The 24,872-nt window shown below is 40.6% G+C and overlaps 1 long non-coding RNA gene across 1 annotated transcript in view; it reads left to right on the top strand.

Annotated features, from left to right (window-relative positions):
* Window positions 1–933: 933 nt before the first annotated feature.
* Window positions 934–24,872, top strand: part of LOC149128855 (uncharacterized) — an 84,996-nt gene continuing 61,057 nt past the window's right edge. The window contains exon 1 of the long non-coding RNA XR_016211309.1: window positions 934–1,406. This is a non-coding gene — a long non-coding RNA (uncharacterized LOC149128855). The remainder of the gene's footprint in view (window positions 1,407–24,872) is intronic.

Here is a 24,872-nt window from a genome sequence, read left to right as displayed (position 1 = left end):
GGTACCACAATTTATGCCATATCCACTCACAGTGTTAAGAGTGGTTTTCCATGTACAAGGCTAGTGTGTCACCTTCCTTACCAAGATGACCACATTCATATACATGAGGCAGTCAGTAAGGAATCTTTCCAGATGGAAAGTTTAGAGGTCAGGTCACTCAAGACTTTGAATTTGAGGTGGTGACTTCAGTGTACTTAAATCATTCCCTTGTTCAAATTCCGATGGAGTCAGTTACACATCCAGGAAGAGGGAACAATCGAATCATCAATGGAAACTTGGGAAGGTTGTCATCCACATGTCAGGAATCTTGAGGATTTTGGGGGGAGGTAAGAGAAAAGTAGGTAAATGTGGATCAATGGCACATGAAGGAAAATTGTTATGGATAGAGTAGGATTTATTGCCCCAACATTCTTGTAGCTGTTTGAACTCTGACGTCTTAATGTTAACAGTTGATTGATTAAGGGTGGATATCTGATCTACTGCTGGCATCTGAGAAGTGGGGCCAATGGGAAATCTTTGGGTCATTGGGGAGCGCCCTCGGAGGGTGATTCCTGTAGGAGGTTTGACTCTTTCAGTTCAAATCTGGCCTAGGTTTTCTCTCTTGCTTCCCTCTGTACCTACTATACTGAGCCTCCACCAGACACCAGTCTATGGGGCTACCCAATCTTGGAACCTCAAACTGTGAGATGAAATAAACCTTCCCTTCCAAAGAAACTCGTCTGAGGTATTCTAGTGAAAGTGATCAAAAGTGGACTAATGCAAGTGTTTAGAACGCATGTGGAGTAGACCTTCCTGTGGTAGACGTCTCCAGGATTCTTTAACACAGAACGTCAGAGCAGAAGACAACAGTGGAATAGCGGAGGCTGAGTGCTCTGACACAATGCCCTTTCTCAGGCCTGGGAACCCATCCCTCAGCTGCTGCAGGTTTTGGCTGCTACAAGCTTGCATGAACTCCTTCTCTAGAGGATTTCTGTTGAGTTACAGATGCTGTCTCACGTGGAGGGAGGGGACCTGGGATCACCCCACCCCAAGGCGGCTCCTACTCGAGGGCTGACAGGCAGGAGTGTAACAGTCCGACCTCCTCTGCCTCTAGACGGGACCACATCTGCAGGGCACTCCAGACCCCTGAGGTCAAGCTGAGGCCACCTCCAGCTGAAACCATGCTTTTCCGCTCTCTTGCTGCCCAACCCTGCTTCCCTCTCTCTTTCTCTCTAATCCATTTCCCCTGTGAGCCCACCCTCAATCAGTAAAATCACTTCCACCAGAATCGCCATCTCCGGCTTGGCTTCTAGGGAGCCTGACCCGACACAGTGCCCTAGGAATTGTTCTGGTTGGGGGGTAAATTCTAAGAATCACATCCAGTAGCCGAGCACACGCTGATGACAACGAGGACCTCATCCTTTGGGGTAGGTGGACTATCAGTAGCCCTGGATATGCTGTAGCCATGTGATTACTGATAAAGTTACATTCAGTGAGTTAATGGAAAGGCACACAGTGATTGCACGCCTTTACAGTGCTCATTACTATTTGAAATGATCTTTTGGAGTGTTTGCTTTCATTGTACGTGTATATATCTATATTTTTTTTGCTCTCCACTAGAGTTGACACTCCCATGTAAGATGCTTGTCCATCTTTTTATTTGTATGAGTATTTCCCCAGCAGCTGTGATAGTGCCTAGCATTCAGTAGTTAAACACTAAGTGTTGGTCAAAGGAATAAAAGAATAATGGAGCATTTCAAGGAAGGCATCGCTGCAAAGAAGATTATTCAGAGTGATGGTCAAAATATTTATTAACATGGCCCAGGCACTGACAACAGAAAGGCCACCGTTCTCAGGCCCACAATCCACATGCCCTAGAGCCGTCCTATACCAGGTGATAGCACTTGAATTAGCAGATCTGGGAAACAGCTGCTATTTGGTCTCACAAGAGCCCAAAAGAACGGGTTCCACCCACACTGTATCCCTCTTCTTCCTTGTGCTCTCTTTGTCAGCTAGTGTCCATCTGCCTTCCATCTCGCAGAAATTGATTCATAGCTACAGTCCATTGAGACTCCACATAGGCACTCCTTCCCTCTTGACCTGGAAGACTATCTACACATTGAAAATCCTGCCATCCTTATACTTAATGTAAGCATTGCTCTTAGGGCTTACGCCTGCCATTTTATTTGTTGCCTTCTCTTTGTTCCTTCTGTGTTTTGTCTTTGTGTTGTTTTTCCTGCCTTCCTGTGGGCTATTTGAACATTTTGTTAGTGGTCACCATAAATATATATGTATTCACATGTAAGCATGTATATAGCAGCCAGCAATGTGGTACTGCAGGTTAAACCACCACTTGCAATGCTGGCATCACACATGCGCACCAGTTGGAGTCCCGGCTCTTCCACTTTCTTTCTAAGTCCCTGCTAATGCTCCCGGGAAAGCAGCGGAAGGTGGTCAAAGTGCTTGGACCTATGCCACCACGTGGGAGACCTGGATGGAGTTCCAGGTTCCTGGCTTTGGCTTGGGGGCCATTTCTAGGGGTGAATTAGTAGATGCAAACTCTGTGTGTGTGTGTGTGTGTGTACGCGCGTGCACACGCGCGCACATATCTGTCTCCTTCAATCTCTGTAACTGCCTTTCAAATAAATCTTTATTTTTTATTTTATTTTATTTATATATTTATTTATTATAAATCTATATTATATATAGAACTGATCACAGTCTATTGGTGTTGAGTTTTTACAAGTTGGAATAAAATGTAGAAAGTAGTTCTCCATGCATCCTTTTAACCATTCTTGTTTATAGTTCAATTTCTTAAATGTTTCAAGCCTGGGGTGTGGAGGATGTGAAAAATCCTAGCTCCTAAGGAGGTATTTTCTAACAACGCACCTGTGGGGAGTTTGAGCCCCTTGCTATACCTAGCAAAGTCCCACTCAGCCTTTGTTGGGGGGTGTGTGTGTGGGTAGAGGTGAGGCAAATTTTTGGGTTTTTTTTTTTTTTGGTGGCATTTTGTGAGAGGAAAGCAATTAGTGTCTAGAAGTTTTCTGTCTTGCTAAGCTGCCCTTTTCTTGGTTCGTTGGCTAAAGATAGTGGCTTTTGTTGGGACTTTCTTGGTGATACACACCCACTGGCATTCCATGTTGTAGCTTCTTCAGCTCCACGTCTGAGTTATTTGAGGCAAAGAGGAAACCCTTGAGAACTCTCGAGCAGGTCGTTCTTTGGGTTTGCCTTTTTTCCTGGTAATCTGCCATGTTTTCTTCTCCTTTCATGGTCTTGGGTTTGTTTGATAATGAAGTTCAGGGTTTTTTAGTTGTGTTAAGTAGGACAGAGAAGGAAAAGCACAATGACTATCTCCCCAGAAGTACAAGTTAGCTGAGTGGAGTTTTATAACCTTTGATTGCTGACCCCAGTGAACATACAGCTTATTAAAATTAATTACATCGAAATCAAAATAAAATCACACGATGGAAACAGTGAAAAGTGGAACAGATCCTTTCAGTAGCAGTACATGTCCTACTCTGGTTTTCTAATCCATTCTCTCTCAGAGGAAAATAATATAAGATCAAAGATAATGACTATGAAAGGCAGACCCAGAATATGTATACTGGAAAGACTCCAAAAAACGAGTAATAAACACAGCTAGACCTGAACAGGTGAAGAACCATCAGAAAACAGAAACAGGATACACTTGACGATTCACAATAGGCTAAAAAAAAGATTGAAAATATTAAATATTTCTAGAGGCAAATAAAAGCAGGGAAATAAATTTGCTCCCTTATTAAACTGGCTAGGAAATAATTGTGATGGTACAATATTCTAAATTAGCCAGAGTAGGACAAATGGACACTTTCATATGTTGCTATTGGTTGTGTGAATTGTTGCAAGGTTTGGGGAGGATAATTTTGCAATATACAGTAAAATTTTTTAAAAAATTGATTGAGTCTGGCCCATTTAGATCAGTACTATAAATGTAGCTTTGGGAAATAGCAAAAAAAATGCATAATTTTCTACTGTAGTATGATTCATGGCAGCTTTTTATATAATAGCAAAACATTAGACACAATCACATTAACAGAACTCGTAGTAGTACTTCCTTAGTACCACCTGCAGCAGTACTTATCAGGCACTCTCCTAAGCATTTTGCACATTAAACCATTTAATCCTTGCAATAACTTACGAACAAGGTAGCTGTCGCTGTGGCAGAGCAGGTGAGGTGCCGCCTGCAGTGCCGGCAGGCATCCCATGTGGGCGCCGGTTCAGGTCCTGGCTGTTCCACTTCCTATCCAGCTCTCTGCATGGCCTGGGAAAGGAGTGGAAGATGGCCCAAGTCCTTGGGCCCCTGCATCCTCCTGGGAGACCCAGAAGAAGTTCCTGGCTCCTGGCTTCGGATCAGTGCAGCTTCAGCCATTGTGGCCAATTGGGGAGTGAACCAATGGAAAGAAGACCTCTCTCTCCCTCCCCCTCCTCTCTCTCCTCCCTCTCCCTCCTCCCTCCTCCCTCTCCCTCTTCCCTCTTCCCTCCTCCCTCCTCCCTCCTCCCTCTCCCTCCTCTCTCTCCCTCTCCCTCCCCTCTCTCCTTCTCCCTCCCCTCTCCCTCCCCTCTCCCTACTCTCTCCTCTCTTTCTCCCTCTCCTTCTCTCCTCTCTCTGTGTAACTCTGACTTTCAAATAAATACATTTTTTTTTAAAAAAAGTATTCTCATTTTATAAATGAAGAACATTGAAGCACAGGAGGATTAACTTGCTAGGATTCGCATCAACTCCCGAGTCCATACATTCTGCCACCCTGTTGCCTGTCTATGTAACATGCTGTAGCTATGCAATGATTTATTATATACACATTAAAATCATCTTGTAAATGTTTATATTTAAACATTCTAAAATAGTCCAAATTTATTGTCAGTAGAAAACCATCAGGTTAGAAAATAGCTCCAGGCAATCTTGAAAAAAGACCCAAGTATAAAAGATTCATGTTAAAGTATTAATAATTTTACTTTTAGAGCCACATTATCTTGGAGTTATCTTGTTGGTTGTACTATGACTATAATGAGTTTCCTTGGAATGATAAGGCTAGGTAAATGCCAGGTAAATTTACATTTACTGCAATAAAAAGCCATTATTCATGAGAAATCTGAATTTTCTCCAAATTTCAAAAAAAAATCAGATGAATAGATGCCTATGTCCCCCCAAAATGGCCTTAGATGTATAAAAATGAAAAACCCATGTTTTTATATAGCTTTCGTATTTGGAAATTGGATTTGACAGCTGTATCAATTAAGATAAAGATGTTTTCTCTAAAATGTTGAGGCTTATTAATAATTATGCTAAAAATTATATCTCCTCAGACATGTCCTGGTTTTCTTTGCCCTCTTCTTTTTTTTTTTTTTTATTTATTTATTTATTTTTTTTATTTTTGACAGGCAGAGTGGACAGTGAGAGAGAGAGACAGAGAGAAAGGTCTTCCTTTGCCGTTGGTTCACCCTCCAATGGCCGCCGCGGCCGGCGCGCTGCGGCCGGCGCACCGCGCTGATCCGATGGCAGGAGCCAGGAGCCAGGTGCTTTTCCTGGTCTCCCATGGGGTGCAGGGCCCAAGCACTTGGGCCATCCTCCACTGCACTCCCGGGCCACAGCAGAGGGCTGGCCTGGAAGAGGGGCAACCGGGACAGAATCCGGCGCCCCGACCGGGACTAGAACCCGGTGTGCCGGCGCCGCTAGGCGGAGGATTAGCCTAGTGAGCCGCGGCGCCGGCCTTTCTTCTTAAAAATGAAATTTGCTTGTGGCTCTGTGCTCTTGCCATGTAATTCCTCTATCAATCAGTCTTTCTTCTTTGGTTATTGTATTCCTCATTATTGGTCACTTCTCAGTGGAGCTTGGGGGAATGGAATGAAATTAGCCCCCCGGGCAGAGTGATGTGGAGCAGGGTGAGTCTGAGAGTGTCCTGAGAAGGTGATGGCCGAGTCAGAGGTGACTCAAATGTGTAAAAATACACACCCCTCATTGGACTTTAAGATCCTTAAATATAATACATCGCAACAGTATTTTTAAAGACGATAGCAGAAGTGACTTTAAGTCACATTGACTGCATACTTGGGTAAAGTATCAACTGAAACAAGAGGGAGCATTACAGTATGGACGATGTTGCCAACATGACCAAAAAGGAAAGTCGGAAGGCAGTGTCAGGCCACCACTTCTAATTTTAATGGTAACTCTAAATAGTCAAGGCCACACCCAGAAAATGATAGTGTGCATCTGAAACTGGTGTTCTCTGTGGTCACATCTCTGACATTACCTTGTACCGTGCAGGTGGTTTCTCTCCATATGGGCCATACTAAATATGGTCTGTACTTTCCAGACTATGGTTTGACCCTGTGCATAATTACAGATATGATGGTGATGCTTATAAAGAAAGCTATCCTTGTTGAATCTCCTAGAAGATTTTATTTGGGAGAGACCCAGGAAGAAAGACACATAAAGGTTTAGAAGTCATTTAAATATTTTTCATCACCTTTAGTTTGCTTTGTATTCAGATAACAGGATCTTTTAGAAGATAAGGCCAAAATCTAGACATACATATACCGTTGTTCATAATGATAGGAAATTGACAGGCAGGGGTGGGTGTTCAGTGCTTAAGACACCAGGTAAGATGCCCGCATCCAATTCACAGCTCAATGCCTGACTCTTGCTTCCTGCTAATGTGGACTCCAGGAGGAAGCAAGATAACTCAAGTGATGAGTTCTTGCCACTACATGGGAGACCTGGGTTGATTCTAGGCCTTCACCTTCAGGGGATGGGAACTTTCTCTCTCTCTCTCTCTCACTCATCTTGCTCTTTCTCTCCTCTTAAATAAATACATAAATATCGAGGCCAGCGCTGTGGTATGGCGAGTGAGGCCGCTGCCTGCAGTGCCGGCATCCCCTATGGGTGCTGGTTTGTGTTCCGGCTGTTCCACTTCCGATCCAGCTCTCTGCTGTGGCCTGGGAAGTCAGTGGAAGATGTCTCAAGTCCTTGGGCCCCTGCATCCATGTGGGAGACTTGGAGGAGACTCCTGGCTCCTGGCTTCAGATCAGCGCAGCTCCAGCCATTGTGGCCATTTGGGGAGTGAACCAGTGGATGGAAGACCTCTCTCTTTGCTTCTCCTTCTCTCTGTGTAGCTCTGACTTTCAGATAAATAAATAAATCTTTTAAAAAATACATAAATAAAATTTAGAAAAAAAGAAATACACTGGAACTGATTTTTTTTCAACAGGGAATACACATTTTTTATTTTAATTTTAATTAGTTTTTAATGGAGTCAATGTGCATTGCTTTGTTTTTCAAACAGACCTTTACACTTATGGCTGTTTCCTCTTTATATAGTTTTTCACTCTTTCAATATGTAACAAATGACTCAATACCAAAAGCCATGAGCTTTTGTTTGTGGTTTTTTCTATGGTCTTGTGGTTTTGTGTGTGGTTTCTACATGGAAATACAGATTCATAAGTGCATGTAGCATGGCAGGCAATATCTTTAAATAGGTCTGAGACAAGAACGGTGACCTGAAATAGGCTCACTAAAAAGATACGAATCTCCAAGGACAGGGCAATATCCTCCCAAGGTCAGGAAAACTGGTTTAAATGGTGATATGAACACAGTGTTGAGTTCCCCCTTCCCAAATACTTAGACTGACACAGAGACGATATCACAAAGGAATCATCCACCACTCAGTGCTGCAAATCAAGAATGGGTAACCCACTCACAACTGGGGAATTTTACCAATTGTAACGGAAATGTCTGAGCTTCTTGGAAGCTATGAAAATGCACATAGTTGGGGATGGTGCTATGGGGTAGTGGGTTAGCTGCCACCTGCCGTGCCAGCATCCCACATGGGCACCAGTTCAAGGCCCAGCTGCTCCACTTCTGATCCGCTCTCGGCTAATGTGCCTGGGAAAGCAGTGGAAGATGGCCCAAGTGCTTGAGTCCCTGCACCCACGTGGGCGACCGGGATGAAGCTCTTGGGTTCTAGCTTTGGACTGGCCAACCCCTCGCCTGTACATCCATTTGGGGAGGGAACCAGTGGATGGAAGGTTCCTCCAGTCTCTGTCTCTTCTCTTTCTGCAACTCAAATACATAAATCTTTTTTAAAAAGATTTATTTATTTATTTGAAAGAGTTACACAGAGAGGAGAGGCAGAGAGAGAGAGAGAGAGAGAGGTCTTCCATCCGATGGTTCACTCCCCAATTGACTGCAATGGCTGGAACTGCACTGATTCGAAGCCAGGAGCCAGGAGCTTCTTCCAGGCCTCCTACGCAGGTGCAGGGGCCCAAGGACTTGGGCCATCTTCTACTGCTATCCCAGGCCACAACAGAGAGCTGGATGGGAAGTGGAGCAGCTGGGTCTCAAACCAGCACCCATATGGGATGCCGGCCAGGGTGTTAACCCGCTGAGCCACAGTGCCAGCCCCAAATAAATCTTTAAAAAAAGAAAATGGACATAATCTACCCTCTTAAGTCCACAAGGCAACAGCACCAGGGCTCTGCAAGCATGCAGTCATTTGGAGAGGTTTTGAGACTCCTTCCTGACAACACAGGCTGGGAAACAGTTTGCAGTTTTTCCTCCTAGATCAAACAAAGAATCAGAGCAGGGGCCCTGGACCTGGGGGACACTGACGCTCTCCTGCAGAACAGACAGTTAGAAATGTGAGTAGAAATCTGGCAAGAGGAACTTGAGTTAAAGATAACATTTTCAGCATATAAATCCTATTGATAACCTTATCACCAGATGAGATCATGGACATGAATACGGGTAAAACAGATGTCATCCAAGGATTGGGACATGCCACTGTGAAGAAGCTGGGAAAAGAGAAGAAACCTATACAGAAGACTAAGGAGGAGGGCACAGGCGATTCCTCAGCTGTTTCAGGTGGGCTTCTTGATTGTACACTCAGCCTTTTCTTTCCTCTTGCAGTTTCAATATGACAGTGAATGTGAGTGAATAAGAATCAGTGTTATGTACAGAAAAGAATCTGAATGCTGTAACTTGGACACATATTTGCAAAGCAGAAAATTTCTTCCTTCTAATCCATGGATAACACAGAGCACATGATATGGTGAACTACAGGCCATGATACACACAAGCCAGTGTCATCTGCATAGAAACTCTGTGCTTGGCGTCGGCAGATAGGGAGAGCAGGGGAGGGACCTGGGCTGCCGATCAGGATGGATACCTTAAGGATAGTAGACAGAACAGATGGACCGAGAGGCGTCTGTGTTGGCTGGAGCCCCAGGAACTGTTCTTTGGCTAGATTGGAAGATTGGCCTGAGAAGGGTCCTTGCTTTCCATATCGAATGTAGGGAGGGAAGCAGCCTAGAACACGGGGGCAGATTGAACTGCCTCGAGGAAGAGGAGTGACAGCAGAGCAGCTTTCCCAGGCAGGAAGTACACCGAAGAGCTGTGTTCTTGGAGTGGAATCTTTCATCACTGTGGCAATTGTGAGGGTCTGACTTTGACTGCTCATACGTCCCCAGAAACCACATATGCAGAGCCCACAGGTAGCCACCCACTGGATAGAGGCCATGCCGGCTGAACACACCAACAAAACTGCAGAGGAGTCCCATGCCTGCTACCAATACTAATCCAAACAAGTCTTCCATTGTGATCGTATCCGGGAAATCAAGGATTGCCAGGCATCTGTGGAAAGCAAAAGCATGAAAAGAGGGGGGCAGAACAAAGAAGGGAAAAACAATGTAAGGAATGGACAAAAACGTAGAACTGGGGTGATGTTTTATATGAATCTTCACCCATAAGCTCTAGGAAATAAAAATAATTTGTATTAAAATATATTATGAGATTTCAGCGTTGGGCAAAGCATAAATACTTATAAGGTCACAACATGATAATTTTTCATGTTTTGCATCAATTTTTGGGCAGAACATTTAGATATGTTAATTTGTTACAGAACAAAATATAAATATCCTAGAATATCCTAGAAATAGGGAATAGCTGACTGACATTGAGAGTAAAGAGGAGGGAAATGTGCAGCAGAGTTTGGAATTTTATTTTACATAGTATAGAATCAATTGATAACCTCTAAGTACATGTTTGAAGTTAAGGTAAGAAATATAATGGATAATATGGAGGTAATATATATCTCAGGAAATGTTCTAAACTTCCTATCTTTTATGAAGGGAGAGATTTCATGCCTTTTTATGTGTTTTAGACATTATTTAAGAAGAGGAGGGAGGGACTGAGAAAGAGAGAGTGAGAGAGAAAAGAAAGAGAACTCATCCACTAAATCACTGCCAAGATGCCCACAACAGCTGGTAGAGGCTGGGCCAAGCTGAACCTGGAAGGTGGGGACTCAATCCAGGTTTACTACATGGGTGGCAGGGACTCAACTTCTTGAGCCATCACCTGCTGCCTCCCACAATGTGTATTAGCAGGAAGCCAGAATTAGGAGCAGAGCCAAGATTCAAAGCCAGGCACTCTGATATGGGATTTGGATGTGCCAGACAGTATCTTAATCATTAGACCAAATGTCTGTACTTTCATACCTTCTCAAATTTATAATTCAGAGAGATGCAAGCACATTTGTTAGAAGTACTGAAAGTAATAATCACTAGGACTAAAACCAGATGTGGTTTAAATGTTTGATTTTGAGGCTAGGACTAGAGATATATAAAAAGAGGGAGGATTTTATTTGCTTATTTATACCCTTCTTAGTAGTTACTTTTTTAAAATTTAAGTTATACAAGTTTCATGTATTTCATATATACATATTTTTTTAAATTTCATTTAATGAATATAAATTTCCAAAGTACAAATTTTGCATTATAGCGGCTTTTCCCCCCATAACCTTCCTCCCACCTGCAGCCATCCCATCTCCCACTCCCTCTCTCATCCTATTCTTCATCACAATTCATTTTTAATTATCTTTCATATATGCATATTTAGGAACATAGTGATACTTCCGACCTTACCCTTCCTCCCGCCCACGCTCCAACCCTTTTTCCTCCTCCCTCTCCTATTCTCACTCTTAATTTCTACAAAGATCTATTTTCAATTTAGTTAATATTCATAAGGTTAACCCTAGGCTAAGTAAAGAGTTCAACAAATAGTATGCTGAGGCAAAACACTGTTCCTCAACAGAAGAGACAAGGGCTGTAAACAACCATCCAATTTCAAAATGTCCATTTCATTCTAATACATTACATGTGGGTACTCTATCAGTTATCCCAGATCAGGGAAAACCTGTACTGTCTGACTTGTGGACTGGTTTATTTCACTAAGTATGATGTATCCATTCTGTTGTAATAGACAGGCTTTCCCTACTTTTTTTTATAGCTGATTAGTACTCTGTGATACACACACACACACACACACACACCATCATTTCTTTACCCAGACATCAGTAGATAGATATACAGGTTGATTCCAAATGTTAGCTATTGTGAATTGAGCTGCAATGAACATGGGGGTACAGATAGCTCTTTCATATGTTGATTTCTTTTAGTTTGAGTAAATTCCCAGGAGTGGGATGGATGGGTCATATATTCAGATTTCTGTGGTATCTCCCTACTATCTTCCATAGTGGCAACACCAGTTTACACTCCCACTTACAGTGGATGAGGGTACCTTTTCCCCCACATCCTCACCGGCATTTGTTATTTGTTGATTTCTGTATGAAAGTCATTCTCACTTGGGTGAAGTGAAACCCCATTGTGGTTTTGATTTGCAATTCCCTGTGGTTTTGTTAGTGTGTTGGTGTGGTTTTAATTTGCATTTCCCTGATGATCCTGAGCATTTTTTTCATGCGTCTGTTGGCCATTTGAATTTCCTTTTTTGAAAAATGCTTGTTGAAGTCCTTTGCCCATTTCTTAACTGGATTGTTTGTTTTGTTGTTATTTAATTTCTTGAGCTCTTTATAGATTCTGGATATTAATCCTTTATTAGTTGTATAGTTTGCAAATATTTTCTCCCATTCTGTCAGTTGCTTCTTGACTTTGCTGAGCGTTTCTTTTGCAATGTGGAATCTTCTCAGCTTGATATAATCTCACTTGTCAATTTTGGATTTGATTGCCTGTGCTTCTGGGTCTTTTCAAAGAAATCTTCACCTATGCCAATGTCTTGCAGTTTCCCTAATGTTCTCTAGTAATTTGATTGTGTCGAGTTATGGACTTGGGTCTTTGCTCCATTTTAAGTAGATTTCTGTGTAAGGTGGAAGGGAGGGGTCTAGTTTCAAACTTCTGCACATGGAGATCCACTGTCCCAGGACCATGTGTTGAAGAGACTGTCCTTGCTCCAGGGATTGATTTTAGCTCCTTTGCCAAAGACAAGTTGGTTATAGATGTGTGAGTTGATTTCTGGAGTTTCTATTCTGTCCCATCGGTCTACATGTCTGTTTTTTTTGCTAATACCAAGCTGTTTTGATTATAACTTTCCTGTAGTATGTCTTGACATCAAGTATTGGGATGCCTCTGGCTTTGTTTTTATTGTATAAAATTGGTCTAGCTATTTGGGTCTTTTGTTTCCATATGAATTTTTTTTTTTTTTTTTACAGGCAGAGTGGACAGTGAGAGAGAGAAACAGAGAGAAAGGTCTTCCTTTGTCGTTGGTTCACCCTCCAATGGCTGCTGCGGCCGGCGCACCGCGCTGATCCGATGGCAGGAGCCAGGTGCTTCTCCTGGTCTCCCATGGGGTGCAGGGCCCAAGCACTTGGGCCATCCTCCACTGCACTCCCTGGCCACAGCAGAGAGCTGGCCTGGAAGAGGGGCAACCGGGACAGAATCCGGTGCCCCAACCGGGACTAGAACCCGGTGTGCCAGCGCCGCTAGGCAGAGGATTAGCCAGTGAGCCACGGCGCTGGCCTCCATATGAATTTTACCATCATTTTTTCTAGACCTGAGAAGAATCTCATTGGTATTTTGATTGGGATCACATTAAATCTATAAAATGCTTTTTGTAGTATGGATATTTTGATGATATTGATTCTTCCAATCCATGAACATGGGAGATTTTTCCATTTTTAATGTTTTCTTCTATTTCTTTCTTTAATGTTTTCTAATTTTCATCATATAGATATTTGACATCTTTGGTTAAATTTATTCCAAGATATTTAATTTTTTTGTAGCTATTGTGAATAGGATTGATCTTAGAAGTTATTTCTCAGCCATAACATTATTTGTGTATACAATGGTATTGATTTTTCCATGTTGATTTTATATTCTGCCACTTTACCAAACTCTTCTAAGAGTTCCAATAGTCTCTTAGTGGAGTCTTTTGGATAACCTTTATATAGAATCATGTCATCTGTAAATAGGGATAGTCTGACTTCTTCCTTCCTAATTTGTATCCCTTTGATTTCTTTTTCTTGCTTAATGGCTCTGGTTAAAATGTACAGGACTAAGGTGAACAGTAATGGTGAGAGTGGCAGGCTTGTCTGGTTCCAGATCTTAGTGGGAAAAGTTCAAACTTTTCCCCATTCAATAAGATGCTAGCTTTGGGCTTGTCAGAGATTACCTTATTTGTCTTGTGGAGTGTTCCTTCTACACCAATTTGCTTAAAGTTTCATCATGAAAGGATGTTGTATTTTATTAAATGCTTTCTCTGCATCTGTTGAGATAACCATATATTTTTTGTCCTTCAGTTTGTTATTGTGATGTATCACATTTATTGATTTGCCACTAGGTGGAGGATTAGCCTATTGAGCCGTGGCGCCGGCCCAGGGTGAGTGTTCTTTTTGATGTGTTGTTAGATTTGATTGGTGAGTGCTTTGTTTACGATTTTGGTGTCTATGTTCATCAGGGACAGCAATCTTTAGTTCTCTTTCTCTGTTGTGTCTTTTTTTGATTTAGGACTTAAGGTGATGCTGGCTTCGTAGGAAGAGTTTGCAAGGATTCCCTCCCTTGCAATTGTTTTGACTAGCTCGAGAATTATTGGAATTAGTTCTTGTCTTAATATCCAGTGGAATTCAGCAGTGCAGCCATCAGGTCCTTGGCTTTGCTTTGTTGGGAGAGTCTTTATTACTGATTCAGTCTCCATCTTGATTATCAGCCTATTTAGTTTTTTTATGCCTTCATAACTCAATCTGGCTAAGTTGTATCTGTCCAGGAATCTGTCCATTTCTTCTAGGTTTCCCGTTGTGTTGGCATACATCTCTTTGTAATGATTCCTGATGATTCTTTATATTCCTGTAGTATCTGTTCTTACATTTCCTTTTCCATCTTTGATTTCATTGATTTAGGCCCTCTCCCTTCCCCCATTTTTTAGTAGTTGGGCCAATGGTGTATCAATTCTGTTTATTTTTTTAAAAAAACCAGCTCCTCGTTTCACTGATCTTTTGTATATTTTTGTTTCAATTTTGTTTATTCTCTAGTTTTAATTATTAATTTCCTCCTACTAATTTTGGGTTTGGCTTGTTGTTTGTCTTGGTCATTGGGATACATTGATAACTCATTTATTTGGTACATTTCCAATTTCTTGATGTGGGCACCACTTGCTATAAACTTCACTCTTAACACTGCTTTTGTTGCTTCTCAGAAGTTTTGATATGTTGTATTGTTTTCATTTGATTCTGGAAATTTTTTGATTTCTCTTTTGATTTTTCTATGGCCCACTGTTCATTCAGGAGCATGTTGTTCAGTCTCTATGTGTTTGCATATGTTCTAGAGATGCTTGAGTTTTTTTATTTGAAGCCTTATTCCATTGTGTCAGAGAAAATACGTGATATAATTTCAATTTTTTAATTTGCTTAGCCTTGCTTAATGGCCTAGCATGTGATCCATCCTAGAGAAAGTTCCATACTGGTGAGAAAAATGTGTATTCTGCAACTGTTAGGTCATTTGGTCCATAGTGTTGATTATCTTTGTTGTTTATTGATTTTCTGTCTGGTGGATGTGCCTATTGCTGAAAGTGGAATGTTGAAATCCCCATGATTATGTCTCCCTTAAGATCTATTAACATTTCCTTTAAAAAGCCAAGCATACTATTATTGGCTGCATATGTTTATTATCACATCTTCCTATTGAGTTGATCCCTTAATCATTACACAGTGCGCTTGTCTCTTTTAGCAGTTTTTGTGTTAAAGCCTATTTTCTCCGATATTAGGATGGCTACAACTGCCCTTTTTTGTTTTCTGTTAGCATGGAATGCCTTTTTTCATCTTTTCACTTTCAGTCTGTGGGTATCTTTGTTGGTGAGATATATTTCTTATAGATACAAATACATGCGCCTTTTTTTTTTTTTTTTAAATTCATTCAGCCAGTCTGTATCTTTTAACTGGAGTGTTCAGGGCTTTTACATTTAAGGTGACTATTGATAAGTAATGACTTGGCCCTGCCATTTTTCCATAAATTTTCCTATTTTTATTTTGGATTTCCTTTGTACTTTTACTGTGAAATTTTCTGCCTTTTTCATTCTTTCATAATGATGACTGTCTTTCTATGTTTCTGTGTAACACATCCCTAAACATCTTTTGTAAGGCTGGACAAGTAGTGACAAACTCAATTTGCTTGTCATGGAAGGTCTTTATTTCATATTTATTCATAAATGAAAGCTTTGTAGATATAGTGTTCTGTGTTGACAGTTTTTTTTTTTTCTCTTAAGACTTGGAATATATCTCACAATTCTCTCCTAACCTGTAAAGTTTCTGATGAGAAGTCAGCTGTAGTCTTATTGGAAATCCTCTAAATGTAATCTGGCATTTCTCATGTGCACACTTTAGAATCTTTTCTTTATGTTTTATTGTGTAAAGTTTGACTACCATGTGTTGTGGTGAAGATCTTTTCTGGTCATATCTATTAGGAGTTCTATGTGTTTCCTGTACTTGGATGTCCCTTTCTTTCTCCAAATTGGGGAGGCTTTCTGTAATAATTTCACTAAATAGGCCTTCTAATCTAATCTTTCTTTCCATGCCTTTAGGAACTCCTAAGACCTGTATGTTGGGTCATTTGACAGTAGCCCATAAATCTCCAACACTGTTTTTAATTTTTTTCTAATTTTCTCCTCCTCCTCTTCATTCTCCTCCTTCTCCTCCTCCTCCTCCTCCTCCTCCTCCTCCTTTTCCTCCTCCTCCCCTCCCCCCTCCCTCCTTCTCCTCTCCTTCTTCTTATCTGATTGAAAATTTCCAAAGATTTTGTCTTCTAGCTTGCATATTCTTTCTTCTGCCTCAACAAGTCTGTTATTAAGATTTTCCACTGTATTTTTATTTCATCTATTGAAATCTTTATTTTTTTCTTTTTTTAACTTTTATTTAATGAATATAAATTTCCAAAGTACAGCTTATGGATTACAATGTCTTCCCCCAACATAACTTCCCTCCCACCCGCAACCCTCCCCTCTCCCACTCCCTCTCCCCTTCCATTCACATCAAGATTCATTTTCAATTCTCTTTATATACAGAAGATCAGTTTAACATACATTAAGTAAAGATTTCAACAGTTTGCACCCACATAGAAACACAAAGTGAAAAATACTGTTTGAGTACTAGTTATAGCATTAAATCACAATGTACAGCACATTAAGGATAGAGATCCTACATGAGGAGTAAGTGCACAGTGACTCCTGTTGTTGACTTAACAAATTGACACTCTTGTTTATGGCATTAGTAATCACCCTAGGCTCTTGTCATGAGTTGCCAAGGCTATGGAAGCCTTTTGAGTTCACCGACTCTGATCATATTTAGACAAGGCCATGGTCAAAGTGGAAGTTCTCTCCTCCCTTCAGAGAAAGGTACCTCTTTCTTTGATGACCTGTTCTTTCCACAGGGATCTCACTTGTGGAGATCTTTCATTTAGGTCATTTTATTTTTTTTCCCCAGAGTGTCTTGGCTTTCCATGCCTGAAATACTCTCATGGGCTTTTCAGCCAGATCGGAATGCCTTAAGGGTTGATTCTGAGGCCAGAGTGCTGTTTAGGACATCTGCCATTCTATGAGTCTGCTGTGTATCTCGCTTCCCATGTTGGATCGCTCTCTCCCTTTTTTATTCTATTGGTTAGTATTTTCAGACACTAGTCTTGTTTATGTGATCCCTTTGACTCTTAGTCCTTTCATTATGATCAATTGTGAACAGAAATTGATCACTTGGACTAGTGAGATGGCATTGGTACATGCCACCTTGATGGGATTGAATTGGAATCCCCTGGTATATTTCTAACTTTACCGTTTGGGGCAAGTCAGCTTGAGCATGTCCCAAATTGTACATCTCTTCCCTCTCTTATTCCCACTCATATTTAATAGGGATCACTTTTCAGTTAAGTTTCAACACTTAAGAATAACTGTGTATTAATTACAGAATTCAACCAATAGTATTAAGTAGAACAAACAAAAAATACAAAGAGGGATAACGTATTAAGTTGTTCATCAACAGTCAGGGCAAGGGCTCATCAAGTCACCGTTTCTCATAGTGTTCATTTCACTTTAACAGGTTTCCTTTTTGGTGCTCAGTTAGTTGTCACCAATCAGGGAGAACATATGATATTTGTCCCTTTGGGGCTGGCTTATTTCACTCAGCATAATGTTTTCCAGATTCCTCCATTTTGTTGCAAATGACCGGATTTCATTGTTTTTGACTGCTGTATAGTATTCTATAGAGTACATATCCCATAATTTCTTTATCCAGTCTACTTTTGATGGGCATTTAGATTGATACCAGGTCTTAGCTATTGTGAATTGAGCTGCAATAAACATTAAGGTGCAGACCATTTTTTTGTTTCCCAATTTAATTTCCTTTGGGTAAATTCCAAGGAGTGGGATGGCTGGGTTGAATGGTAGGGTTATATTCATGTTTCTGAGGAATCTCCAGACTGACTTCCATAGTGGCTTTACCAGATTGTATTTCCACCAACAGTGGGTTAGTGTCCCTTTTTCCCCACATCCTCACCAGCATCTGTTGTTGGTAGATTTCTGAATGTAAGCCATTCTAACTGGGGTGAGGTGAAACCTCATTGTGGTTTTGATTTGCATTTCCCTGATTGCTAGTGATCTTGAACATTTTTTCATGTGTCTGTTGGCCACTTGGATTTCCTCTTTTGAAAAATGTCTATTGGCCGGCGCCGCGGCTCACTGGGATAATCCTCCGCCTAGCGGCGCCGGCACACCGGGTTCTAGTCCCAGTTGGGGCGCCGGATTCTGTCCCGGTTGCCCCTCTTCCAGGCCAGCCCTCTGCTATGGCCAGGGAGTGCAGTGGAGGATGGCCCAGGTGCTTGGGCCCTGCACCCCATGGGAGACCAGGAAAAAAGCACCTGGCTCCTGGCTCCTGCCATCGGATCAGCGTGGTGTGCCGGCCGCTGCGTGCTGGCCGCGGCAGCCATTGGAGGGTGAACCAACGGCAAAAGGAAGACCTTTCTGTCTCTCTCTCTCTCTCACTGTCCACTCTGCCTGTCAAAAAAAAAAAAAGAAAAAAAAAGAAAAAAAAAGAAAAATGTCTATTGAAGTCCTTGGCCCATCTCTTAAGTGGGTTGTTTGTTTTGTTGTTGTGGAGTTTCTTGATCTCTTTGTAGATTCTGGTTATTAACCCTTTATCTGTTGTATAGTTTGCAAATATTTTTTCCCATTCTGTCGGTTGTCTCTTCACTCTCCTGACTGTTTCTTTTGCAGTACAGAAACTTCTCAGTTTGATGCAATCCCAACTGTTAATTTTGGCTTTGACTGCCTGCGCCTCCAGGGTCTTTTCTAGGAAGTCTTTGCCGGTATCTATATCTTGCAGGGTTTCTCCAATGTTCTCTAATAATTTGATGGTGTTGGGTCATAGATTTAGGTCTTTAATCCATGTTGAGTGCATTTTTGTGTAAGGTGTAAGGTAGGGGTCTTGTTTCATGCTTCTGCACGTGGAAATCCAGTTTTCCCAGCACCATTTATTGAATAGACTGTCCTTGCTCCAGGAATTGGTTTTAGATCCTTGATCAAATATGAGTTGGCTGTAGATGTTTGGATTGATATCTGGTGTTTCTATTCTGTTCCATTGGTCTATCCATCTGTTTCTGTACCAGTACCATGCTGTTTTGATTATAACTGCCTGTAGTATGTCTTGAAATCTGGTATTGTGATGCCTCCGGCTTTGTTTTTGTTGTACAAAATTGCTTTAGCTATTCGAGGTCTCCCATGTCTCCATATGAATTTCAGCATCATTTTTTTCTACTTCTGAGAAGAATGTCTTTGGTATCTTGATTGGTATCAAATTGAACCTCTAAATTGCTTTTGCAAGAATGGACATTTTGATGATGTTGATTCTTCCAATCCATGAGTATGGAAAAATTTTCCATTTTTGGTATCCTCTTCTATTTCTTTCTTTAAGATTTTGTAATTCTCATCATAGAGATCTTTAACGTCCTTGGTTAAATTTATTCCAAGGTATTTGATTGTTTTTGTAGCTATTGTGAATGGGATTGATCTTAGCAGTTCTTTCTCAGCTGTGGAATTGCCTGTGTATACAAAGGCTGTTGATTTTTTTTTTGACAGGCAGAGTGGACAGTGAGAGAGAGAGACAGAGAGAAAGGTCTTCCTTTTTGCTGTTGGTTCATCCTCCAATGGCTGCCGCGGCCGGTGTGCTGCGGCCGGTGCATTGCACTGATCCAAAGGCAGGAGCCAGGTGCTTCTCCTGGTCTCCCATGTTGGTGCAGGGCCCAAGGACCTGGGCCATCCTCCACTGCACTCCCTGGCCACAGCAGAGAGCTGGCCTGGAAGAGGGGCAACCGGGACAGAATCCGGCGCCCCGACTGGGACTAGAACCCTGGTGTGCTGGTGCCGCAAGACGGAGGATTAGCCTATTGAGCCTTGGTGCCAGCCGGCTGTGGATTTTTGTGTATTGCTTTTATATCCTGATACATTGCCAAACTCTTCTATGAGTTCCAATAGTCTCTTAGTAGAGTTCTTTGGATCCTCTAAATAAAGAATCATATCATCTGCAAAGAGGGATAGTTTGACTTCTTCCTTCCCAATTTGTATCCCTTTAATTTCTTTTTCCTGCCTGATGGCTCTGGCTAACACTTACAGAACTATGTGGTGAGAGTGGTCATCCCTGTCTGGTACCAGATCTCAGTGGAAATGCTTCCAACTTTTCCCCATTCAATAGGATGCTGGCCATGGGTTTTTCATAAATTGCTTTGATTATATTGAGGAATGTTCGTTCTATACACAATCTGCTCAGAGTTTTCATCATGAAAGGGTGTTGAATTTTATCGAATGCTTTCTCTGCATCTATTGAGATAATCATATGGTTTTTCTTCTGCAGTCTGTTAATGTGGTGTATCACATTGATTGATTTGCATACATTGAACTATCCCTGCATTCCAGGGATAAATCCCACTTAGTCTGGGTGGATGATTTTTCTGATGTGTTGTTGTATTCTATTGGTGAGAATTTTATTGAGGATTTTTGCATCTATGTTCATCAGGAATATTGGTCTGCAATTTTCTTTCAATGCTGCATCTTTCTCTGGCTTAGGGATTAAGGTGATGCTGGCTTCATAGAAAGAATTTGGGAGGATTCCATCTTTTTCGATTGTTCTGAATAGTTTGAGAAGAATTGGAATTAGTTCTTTAAATGTCTGGTAGAATTCAGCATTGAATCCATCTAGTCCTGGACTTTTCTTTGTTGGGAGGGCCTTTATTATTGTTTCAATTTCTTTCTCAGTTATGGGTCTATTTAGGTTTTCTGTGTCTTCATGGATAAATTTAGGTAGATTGCATGTGTCCAGGAATCTATCCACTTCTGATAGATTTCCCTGTTTGCTGGCATACAAGTCCTTGTAGTAATTTCTGATGATTCTTTTTATTTCTGTGGTATCTGTTGTTACGTTTCCTTTTTCATCTCTGATTTTATTGATTTGGGTCTTTTCTCTTCTTTTTTTAGTTAGTTGGGCCGATGGGGTGTCAATTTTGTTTATTTTTTCAAAAAACCAGCTCCTTGTTTGACTGATTTTTTGTAATTTTGTTTTTTGGATTCAATCCTGTTGATTTCTTCTCTGATTTTAATTATTTCTCTTCTCCTACTAGATTTGGGTCTGGTTTGCTGCAGTTTTTCTAGATCCTTGAGATGCATTGAAAGCTCATTTATTTGGTACCTTTCCAATTTCTTGATGTAGGCACCTATTGATATAAACTTTCCTCTCAACACTGCTTTTGCCATATCCCATTAGTTTTGATATGTTGTGTTGTTATCCTCATTTACTTCCAGAAAGTTTTTGATTTCTCTTTTCTTTTGATTTCTTCTATGACCCAGTGTTCATTCAGGAGCATGTTGTTCAGTTTCCATGTGTTTGCATATGCTCTAGGGATTCCTGAGTTGCTAATTTCCACCTTCATTCCACTGTGGTCTGAGAAGCTGCATGGTATGATTCTATGAATTCTTTATTTCTAATATTTCATACTGATTTCTCTTTAAAATCTCAATTTCATGGCAAAATTTTCATTCATGTCATTATGGATTTCTTTAATTCACAAATTTGCTTCTCATTGCTCCTGAGCAATCCTGTGATTAATCTTTTGAATTCCATTTCTGGCATTTCATCAATCTCTTCATCTTTGCATTCTCATATTGAAGTGTTGTGTTACTTTGCAGGGGGGTGTTATGATGTTTTCCTTATTCTTGTTTCTTGAATTTCTGCATTTGTTGTCAGGCATTTATGGAGGTATTTGTAGGTTTTTTTCCTCTGATGGCTTTTGTCTCTGGGCTGTTCCTCTGTGGATTAGTGGAATGGGCGTTCTTTCAGTGAATACCTAGAGGCATGTGCTGGATGTGGCCAGGAAGCTCTGGTCAATGCTCCAGGGTGGGGTGGGGTAAGTATCCAGCATGATACTCAAGTTGGGTATAGTAGATCTCTTTTTTTTTTTATCAGAAGGAAGGTTTGATCAGCTCTGGTGGAATAATCACACTGCTACCTCTTCTCTTCTAAGGTGATTAATGCCTAGTGTTATCCCACAGTGGGTGCAGTAGTCATCTGTGCTGCCCTAAGAACCTCACAAAGTATCTGTGCAGTCCTCAGTGGGAGCATGGATCCTGTTTCAGTGATGAACCCCCCAGGCAATCAGGGAGCTCTGAGAGTGTAAAACAGCTCACAGTGATTGCCCAGGGACCTGGCTACTCCCTGTGCCATCTTGTATAGTCACAATATTCCCACTGTCTCGGCACACAAGGTTACCATAGTCATAGGGTACTGAGGATCCTCTCTGTCCTGCTAGTCTGACTCGTCTACAGAAAGGCAGAAGCAAACTGCCTGTGGGTGCTCCACCTGGGCAGTTCGAGCCCCTAGCCTGTGATGTGTTGGGAGGCTGGGGTACCTCACAGTTCTAAGTGGGTGTCTAGCCCCCTGTCAGTCCTCCCAGCCAGACTCCAGCATCTCATCTCAGCTGGTTGCTGGGCAGCTGGACATGAGCTGGCCCAGCTGTTACATATGTCCAAAATGGTGCCTACCCTCTTTCAGCCAGTTGCTGACTGCTGTCGTCAGGGGGATGGGAAGAGCAAAACGTGCCTCTTTTTCCCTCTCAATTGGCAGTTATCCTGTCCCCCACAGGGCTCCAGCCTAGACTCACACCAGCTCTTCCACAGCTATATCACCAGTGGCACAGGCAGCGTCAGTCTGGTGTCATGTCACTTTCCAAAGCTGGTGCTCAGTCTCTGAGCTGTGGGGGTCCTGTGTTGTATCCATGCTTGTGCTACACGTCCACACTCTCCAGGTAGATCATAGCATTCCTCTTCCTTCTGTGGAATTTCTACTGAAGTTTTCTCCCTAACTCTTCCCTGAGATTGCACTCTCTCCACCTTTTTTTTTTTTCTTTCAACTGTCTTCCCCTAGCCTAGAGCAGTAAGCTCCCTTTCTATTCCACCGTCTTGGAATTCCCTCTTCTTAGTAGTTAGCAAAAAGCATAGCTGTATTGTCTTTATATTTCCTTTATTTAAAAAGAAACTAACCAAAGTCATAGAGAAAGAAACTTTTCTACATTTTTTTAACTTATCACAAGGAGGATACAAAACTCCAGTATAGAAGAAAATGATAAAATTAGATTTTATGAACTTATTAATACAAATAAATGTTAGAACAGATTTGGTGTTCAAGCAAAAGATTGATATGACACACCTAAAGAAACTTTATTCCTACAACACAGGAGTAGCTCAACACTAGGAGGTCAAATCACACGATTGCACATATTAACAGAAAAATTGGGGAAAAGCCCACAGTCATCTGAAGAGATTAGAAATTCAACATTATTTCCTTATTAATAAAAGACAAATGGAAGTATACATTTTAACATGATATAAGTGGATGAAACATGTATTAGAAATTTAAGTAGTTACTATAAAAACTGCTTTTTACAAAGTAGTAAGAAAAGAGTACACTCAATTAAAAAATGAGACAAATCACAAATTTGTCCTGAAAACATTGAAAGAATGTTCAGTCTTACACTTTTTAAGGAAAAATAAGCTACAAAATAAAAATGTTAAGCTATTTCATTGGCAATGAGTAAAATACTAAAATCCTCAACACTGGTGAGATTTAAAGAAATGAACTACCATATCTGGCCAGAAATTGCACATGAGGATAAAGTAATTCAGGAAGGTGGTTTTTCAATATATTAAAAAGTGCATATAGTCTTTGATCCAGAAATATAATTTATAGAAGTTATATCTAAAGAAACCACTTAAGATAGATGTTTATAATGTGTAGCAGCAGGATGATACATATTTTATTACACAAAATAGAAATACACAAATGTCCTACAGTAAAATAATAGTTATATAAATGATGATAAAATCATATAGTAGAATGATATTCAACTATCAAAAGTGATGTTGCATATGAACAGTTGATATGAAAAATGTTTAATATACATTTATATATATAAATAATATATATTTATATATGATAAAAGCAAGACTGGAAACATTGTAAGTATATGATCTATTTGTCTACCTCCCTATCTGAAAAAGGCTAGGAGAATATCATATTAATGTTAATTATCATTAACTGGCATTTTCTTCAAAAAATAAATATTGCTTTAGAAAGAAAAATCAAATGGTTTTTAAAGGGAAAATGTGTACATAGTTTCTTTTTCATGTACAGTATGATAAAAGTTTAATATGATTTTTATAAACTATCGTAATAAGAACATGAACACAATGGAAAATGTGTTGCAGACAATTACTGATATAAAAAATGTAAGTGACCTAACATCAAGAATATTCATCACCATTAATAATATAAAAAATAAAACTGAACAAAACTAAACTGAGATTCTCTTTTTCTATGACCAAATGGGCAAAGGGTATCTAAAAAGCAAAGAATTAATTATCTATTATAATTAGTGCTTCCAGCTACTATAGCTCCTCCATAAGGCAGAGATGGAAACTATGTTTCTAGAGATTGTGACAATACATAACAGAAGGCTTGACATTGTGGATACCCTTTGACCCTGAAAGTTGCTTTCTCAGGATTTCCATAAACAGTGCATAATAGGTATGTGCAAACAGGACTATCGTTTCAGTGTTGTGTGAGTGACATTAGAAAAAAATCCCTCCATGTTCAAAAATAAAAGGTTGACTACAATTTTAGTATATTTATAAATTGGATACTACTCAGAAGTTAAATTGGATTTTTAGAATACTTAATGACATGGGTCAGGTCCATAATATGCTATACAGGGAAAAGAAAATTCTTTTTCTGCTCCATGACAATACTTGATGCACTTTTTTGGTTTCAGTGCTAAATACCCTGGGACTCTGGTTATGTTTGACTTTAACCACTTAGGACGACTTGCTGCTTTCTTAGCAATATCTACCCCAGCAGGTGATAACAGTGGTACTAGAAGGGTCTCTTTCTCATCTCCCTTTTTGAATTCATACAATGATTTTCCACTGGGGAAAAATATTTTAAAAAGAAAGCAAAACCGGCAAATAATATGTCCATGTTCCTGGGGTGTGGAAAGTT

This window comes from Oryctolagus cuniculus, chromosome 1, assembly GCF_051225735.1.
Source record: "Oryctolagus cuniculus isolate XC-2025 breed Fujian yellow rabbit chromosome 1, ASM5122573v1, whole genome shotgun sequence".
In the NCBI taxonomy this organism is placed as follows: Eukaryota; Metazoa; Chordata; class Mammalia; order Lagomorpha; family Leporidae; genus Oryctolagus; species Oryctolagus cuniculus.
Note: the sequence above shows the minus strand (reverse complement) of the source record. Positions and strands in the feature narration are given on the sequence as shown.